The sequence below is a fragment of the Galeopterus variegatus genome, unplaced genomic scaffold, assembly GCF_000696425.1.
Source record: "Galeopterus variegatus unplaced genomic scaffold, G_variegatus-3.0.2 Scaffold18791, whole genome shotgun sequence".
In the NCBI taxonomy this organism is placed as follows: Eukaryota; Metazoa; Chordata; class Mammalia; order Dermoptera; family Cynocephalidae; genus Galeopterus; species Galeopterus variegatus.
Window position 1 is genome coordinate 4,211 of NW_007744902.1, and position 7,739 is coordinate 11,949.

The window sequence follows — 7,739 nt, forward strand, 5'->3', positions numbered from 1 at the left end:
GCACATAGTAGGCACTTCAAAGACAGTGCCTCTTACTATTAACATTTTATCAATTTGTTTGAAAACATACAGCAAAATCTGATTTAGTATTTGTCACAAGCAGATTTTAGAAAAAGACACAAGCATCATAACTACATTTTAAGTGAGCACACAAAGAGAACTTCAAAATCTCTCAGAGCATGGACACTGGCAGATCTCTATTCTTTTCAGTGCAGCAGATTTCCAATAAATCGTATCTTCGTATTCTAAATGAGATCTTCCCAGGGTCAGCCCTATAAGGTTGTGCTGCTTGTATATTGTATAAGGGCAACCGTCCAAGTGGGTGGGTGGGGACTGGAATCCGGCTCACACTCTTCTTACATAGCCCTATGCCTGAGGATCTGGGTTTGCACAGAGGCTGCATTTTCCTGATTTGTATAAAGGCATCCTAGAGTTTGTACCTGCCCTTTTCCAAGTGTATTATTTTCCAAAATATCTTACATTTGAGGGGAATATAGCTGAATGACACAAAGAAACTATTTTGTTCACATTTTTTGAGATCATTGCCTTTTGTTCAATTTTGTTTGGATTATCAAATCTAGTGATTTTGTTTCACATGTTTAAGAAACTATATCTTAAAAAATAGCAAATGCGTGCACACATACACACATTTGGGCTTTTCTTGTAGAGAATAAGGCACTTCTCACCTACGACATGTGGTTTTGCTGTGTTTGTTGCTGCTGCTGCTGTTGCTGCTGCTGAATTAGCAATTGCTGCTGCTGCCGACGCCGGGCTGTCCGTAGCTTTTCAAATCGAGCTTCCATTTCTTCCAGGACTTTTGGGGTATATCGGACCACCAGCTTGACGCTGTCCTTAGCAGCCTTGAGTAGTTCCACAGCTTTCTCATGGTGTTCTCCTTCGACACTCTGAAAAGACAATGACATTCCTTAATGGGGGGACTTTCAATGTTCTTTTACCTGAGAGACAAATCTGAAATTAGTATCCTATTAAGAACACAAAATTTGAAATTTCAAGAAAGCAAATGGCAAATGGGATATCTTATCATCATCAACATTATCATGTTTGTAGCTTCACTATACTCGGGTTAGGCTGCACTAGATTGGATGGAAAGGGTTCAAGTTAAGAGGGTAAGAAATAAGGAAGACTAAAATTATTTTCATCAAGAAGAGTAAATTCACTAGTCAAGAAAAAAAAATTTTTTTTTTCCTTTTTGTCTTTTTTACTGACCGGTAACGGGATCGCAACCCTCAGTGTCGCCGTTGTTGAAAGAATTATTCGCCTTTTGTTGCTCTTGGAAATGCAATCAATACTCTGGTATCACAGCACACGGCTCATAGGATCGCGCTGTCTCCTGTCACGGCCGCTCCAGACCCGTCGCCATTCTTATGGGACTGTAACTGTTTTTTTTAAGCAACAGAATACATGTATAATTTGCTTAATATTTACAAAATGTATCTTGATTTTCTTTTTTTTTTCCTCACCGGTAACAGGTTCGCAACCCTCGGTGTCGCGCCCGCACCAGGGACCAGCAACGGGATCGCAACCCTCGGTGCTGCGCTCGCACCGCGCTCAGCCAGTGAGCGGGAACCGGTCTCCACATGAGATCCGAACCCTCAGTGGGAGCGCCGCCGCGCTCCCAAGCGGTGCACTCTCCCATGCGCCACTGGGCCGGCCCAAGAAAATTTTTTGAAAATTAAAAAATAGTAATACAGGAGAGCTTTCCCTATGAAATATTAAAGTTTATTAAGAATATACAATGACTAAAGTGGTATCTTACTGGTATATTAAGAAATAATAGAACATAACAGAATCCAGAAGGAGATCCATCATATGTAAAATTTCATTATACAATAAATGTGGAATTTAGACGAAAGGGATTATTAAATAATGAATTTTTAATGGATTTAACAAAATAACAGATTTAAAAAAGGATTATTAAATAATGATGCCTGAACAAATAATTAAAAATAATGGAGAGCCTAATCTCATACCCTATGGTAAATATAATAAATTGATTAAAACTTTAAATGCAAAATTAAAGCATAAAACAATTAAAACAAAGGAAAATGTTCATGTCGCAGTGGAGAAGGAATTCTTAAGTAGAAATACCAAGGATTGTCCTGAGTCAGTGGAGAGAAAAAAATAAAATAAAAAGTAGAAATACCAAGGTAAGAAAATCACAAAATCAGATTTATGTAATGTATGTTTCTATACCTCAAACACCGTAAAAGGGGCAAATAACCAGGAAAAAAATACTTTCCATATATGACAATCTGTTAATATTCTTCATATAAAAAGCTCTTACCAGTCAATAAAGATAGAAGCCAAATGAGCAAGTGGCACACATGGACAAATAATAATAAAAAAATACAAATGGCCAATAATCCTATGAAAAGATGTTCAAGCTCCCTAGTAATCAGTGCAGGTACCACCTGGACATGATGATTTGCATTCCTTTGGGTACATACCCAGCAGTGGGATTGCTGGATCACATGGCAGTTCTATCTGTAGTTGCCTGAGGAACCTCTATACCATTTCTCATAATGGCTGCACTAATTTACAGTCCAGCCAACAGTGGATGAGGGTTCCCTTTTTTCCATATCCTCACCAGCATTTGTTATTCTCTTTTTGATAATAGCCAGTCTAATTGGGGTGAGATGATATCTCAATGTGGTTTTGATTTGCATTTTCCTGATGCTTAGTGGCGCTGAGCATTTTCTCATGTGTCTGTTGGCCATTTGTACATCTCCCTAAGAGAAAGGCCTATTCACCTCCTTTGCCCACTTTTAAAATGGGTTACTTGTTTTTTTACTGTTGTTTGAGTTCCTTGTATATTCAGGATATTAATCTCTTGTCGGATTCACAATTTGCAAATATTTTTTCCCATTCTTTCGGTTGTTTTCTTGTTCCGTTAATTGTTTCTTAAATATAGACTAACACAAAATATTTCATTTTTAACTTAAAAATGGTAAACAGTATTTTTAAATATGATGTATGGACAAGAATGTAGGGAAATGGGACACTTACAGACAACTAATAAGTTAATAAAAACTGGTACAACTCTTCTGGAGAGCACTATTGTTATTCATTGAATAAACCCTTTATAGTGAATAATTTTACTTTCAGAGAAATTAGCTAAGGATATAATCACATATGCACACATGCCTATAAGGTAGGTATGATATAGTAAAAAGCAAAAAATAATTCTTGGCCTTTGAGTTTCAGAATAGTCTTTTGAACATCATAGCATAGATAACAGTTGGGAAAACTATGTTTACTCTAAGTAAACACAAAGCTGCTTCTTACCCAACCCTCTTAAGATCCCAAAGTTGGGATAAGAGAGAAGCAAAAGGGAAGAAAGTTGTAATCAGACTTTACAGGACCCTAAGAAAAGGAGGCTCTGCCTCCAGCCCCTCTCTGTTGATGCAGAGAGCAAATGACATAATCCCTCTTTTATAAGATTGAAGCGCAAAGGCCTTCTTGGGGAGAAAGTTGTAATCAGACTTTACAGGACCCTAAGAAAAGGAGGCTCTGCCTCCAGCCCCTCTCTGTTGATGCAGAGAGCAAATGACATAATCCCTCTTTTATAAGATTGAAGCGCAAAGGCCTTCTTGCCTTGCTTCTTGGGTAAAGTCCAGAGAAAAAATGGCTGTGTAGTGTGATAGATAGGGACTGAGATAGGCTTAAAGATTATCAGAACACCTAAGAGTGGCACTGAAGTGTCCAAGAAAGCCACCCCCAATTGGTCGAGATTACATTTTCACAACTCTAGCAGAATGGGGACTCGAATTGTATATGAAATTGAGCTACGGAAAAAAAAAAATTACATCTCAAGCACACTTCAACTATATCTTGAGATTCATAATTACTACCACTATATAGATTTGGGGAACTAAGGGATTGTATTCAATTCGATCATTTGCTTCTGAAAGATAGCTGTGACTGAGGGGAAAAAAGGTTTGAATCTAGCAATGGGGTTGTCATTGGTGGCCTGTAAGAGCACCACTTGTCATTTATCTGAGTACCGAGCAGGTACTAAGGGTTTAAGAAATGACCTTGGTGAGCGAGTTTCATAACCTCTCCTCCACAGTGTCTGGGTTAAACAGAAAGCAAGGGGTTGTAAACAGTCTTTCGGTAGAGTGAACTTTTATCTATGGCTGAAGCTTAGGAAAGTAGGCTGTGTGTTGATTAATTCATCCTTTTAATTATCCATTCAATCATTAACTTAATCACTCAACAGATGTTTAGTAAGCATTTATTCTACTAGTTAGATACTATTAAGTTATTTAGAAGAACATGAAAGAAGGGGAAACTCTGACAATACTGTACAAATTAAGTCCTATTTTCGGTGTGCTTGTAATATTTTTGTAATTTGACCCAAGATAATATGTTAATGTATGGAATTTTCCTTTAAAAAGAAAACTTGGTGATTTGCTTGTCCATACCCTTCTCTAATTTCTTTCTTAATATTAAAACTTGCATTTTTCTATGTTTTAATAAAGATGGTCCACCTGTTTTCTAGGCCAGATGACTAGTCTCCAGACTTCCTTTTGGCTTTTGTTCTATTTGCTTTCATTTAATAGGGTTGGAGATTCTAGGCCAGATCTTTAGAGGCCCATTATCCCTGCTTAGGCACTGTGAACGCAATTCAGAGTTGCCACAGGAGGGCTGTGGTACTAACACATCAGACCCTCCGGCAGACAGAGTGAAGAGTTGAGAGGAATATGGCCAGCAGGCCACAGACTGGACCTGCAGAGCTGTCAAGGTTACCCTCCTCCACCCCCAGCTCTGCTCTCTCCCACACTGCTAGCAATTTATCAAAAGTAGACTCCATGCTCTCCAAAACAATAACTTTTGCCTTGATGCTTTATCTCTAGTTTAGATGATGACTCAGATTCTCTTTTGAGCTCACCAGAGTCAACAGGTCACTTGGTTTGACTCCACCTTCCTCTGTGTCTTCCCCACAAGGGCACAGAACCATTATATGGGATCAGGGCAGCGTCATACTTCATTTCTATTACTAAAAATACTTTCTTAAAATAATACAATTACATAATTAAGCAGTGTTGTGGATTGCTTGAATTGTGTCCCCAAAGTTCATGTATTACAAGCTTATTTCCTACTGTAACTGAGGGTAGGAAATACTATAATAGTAATTGAAAGGTGGGGCTTTGACGAGGTGATTAGATTGTAGGACCATGCCATAGTAAATGGATTAATAACGGTGGTCAGGAGTGTGATTCTGAGGGCATTAAAAGAAGAGCACATGAGAGGTTACTCTCTGCTCTGCCATTTTCTGCCATATGAGACCCTGGGTCACTGTCACCACCACCAAGACCTTCACCAAATGTGTTCCCTCGACTTTGGAGGTTCCAGCCTCTGAAACTGCAACCAATAAATTTTGTTTTCTTATAAATTACCCAGTTTGAGGTATTTTTGTTATAAGCAACAGAAACAGACTAATAAAAGAAGTATAACAGAAAATAGGAGGTGAATTTTAGTGAGATTTGAAAAAATATAAGCATGTTTGTAGAATTTATGTCAAACACTCCTTGACACTGTTTTTTCATTGTTTTTAAAATGTCTTAACTCTTGTTTTAAGGATTGTTCTGGGTGGCCCTCTTTTTCCACTGGCTTTGTCTACTTTTTAAATACTTTTGAGTACATATGTTTGTCTCCTTAACCTATTATTTATTTATCTCTGGATTGCTTTTAGTCTGTCAGTATAACATTTTAATAACAATAGGCAGTTTTCTCTCTTTTCTTTCCCCTAAAGGTAGAAAGAAAAAAGCAGATCACCTTCTCACGGAGGTCTTGTTCCATGAACAAAGAAAGACCAAAAGATCTGTTCAGTTAGTGTATAAATGTTGATGTGCAAACACTTATTCATAGACATTCCTTGAACCCTGAAGGTTTATCATCTATTCCTGCTTTTGACAGTCTATTTCTCATTCTTAATGAAAGCATGCCTATTTCAGGATAAATATTTAAGGCATGTTTTAAAATGTGATAGACTGTTTGTAAACAGTTAAACTATTTTTATCAGAGCAGTATATATAAGCCCTTCTGATGCAGGAGTTGTCCTTGACAACAATTAGCTCAAATTTGAACAATCACTGGCAACTTGCAGCACTGGCTTTCCGCACAGGATGAGAATATGGCTCTTATGTGATTTGAGACCTAGAAAGTCTTCCTGTCTTCAAGTGAAACCCCTCCTCCATTTAAAACCTGAAATCAACAATTAGCTCAAATTTGAACAATCACTGGCAACTTGCAGCACTGGCTTTCCGCACAGGATGAGAATATGGCTCTTATGTGACTTGAGACCTAGAAAGTCTTCCTGTCTTCAAGTGAAACCCCTCCTCCATTTAAAACCTGAAATTCTATATTTTTAGGTTTCATTAAAAGTTTTGTTATACCTATTGCAAATTGAGAAAGTCACTAGCATGAATTAATTTAACAAGACTTTCATCTGGTGAAAGTTGGATTTTATTAAGAAGGTGAGGGGTCGTGAAGAAGGCATGGGGTGTACTAGGTAATCAGGAAGTATTTTGACTGAAGAAAAGTGTGGTCCTGGAAGAGAAAAGCCCCTAAAGAGAAACTTTTCCTACCCCATAGTTGTGCTTTGGTTGGCCTGAGCATTTACTAAAATGAATTAAAACGCACTAGGAAGAATGGACATTCTCACCCTGAAAATATTACTATCTTTCCCTGTTAAAACTTTTAAAAATACACAAAAAAATCAATATGGGAAGGACAGTTCAAATAGTTTTATTACCATTTTAAAATTAATAAATACAAACTAATAAAATACTAAACTGTATAAAATAAGAACTGGATCCCCTATAATGTGAATATCTAAAGATATATATTTTCATTCAGGAAGCTGGGGAAAAACAGATCATAAAGAACCAGATGCATACTTGTTTCATCAGCAATTGTGTGCAGTAATAAGCTCTCCGAAGCTTTGAAGTTAGTTAATTTGATGGAAATTTAGCAAATCAGTGACTGGTAAATGAACCAAACTTTAAACACGGCTGCATCCTGATATTGTGATAGTTTTTCTATTTCCACACATTGTGAGATATCAAAATGGCTGCTCAATTTCCTAGTCAATTAAGAATCCTCTCTAATGAGACAGAATTTGGATTGTACTGCATAAACGAATTTGCTCATGACATGTCCTCTCTTCTCCCCTGCTATAGAGTTAAATTTTAACCCTGGCTAGACCTCAGATGGAAGAGATACCTGCCCTGAGAAGGAATCTTGCTATCTGTGCACCATCAGTTGCAAAATGGCCCATGCCCAGGTCTTTATCCAGGCTTATCTTTGTGGGGATTACATGGACATCATCCTGACCTGGTGTGCTGACAGGTAAATTGCTTAAAAACTTTGTTGGACAACTGAGAGTTGGCTATACCTCTTGATTATTCTAGGCATATCTCGAGCCAAGATTATGCATAGGCTCCTAAATGATATCAGTCATTTCTTTAGATCAAGGACCAAATGATGTTATCAGGGGATAAAAGATATCAAAGATATCGGGTTATAATACCTTAGCGCAATTAAGGAGCTCAGAAACTCAGAACATGACACCTGGAAAGTCCCTTGAAACAATCTCATTTATCTCCTTGTATCTTAGTACATAAGAAAACAGAGGCCAGCATGGCTGTGACGTACTCTAGTTTATAAATTTGTTAGTTGCAGGGCTGGATTAGAACTCATTATTCTTGATGACC

General features: G+C 37.6%; 1 pseudogene; it reads right to left on the bottom strand.

Annotated features, from left to right (window-relative positions):
• Window positions 1-686: 686 nt before the first annotated feature.
• LOC103582976 lies at window positions 687-923 on the bottom strand (annotated as a pseudogene).
• Window positions 924-7,739: the final 6,816 nt, after the last annotated feature.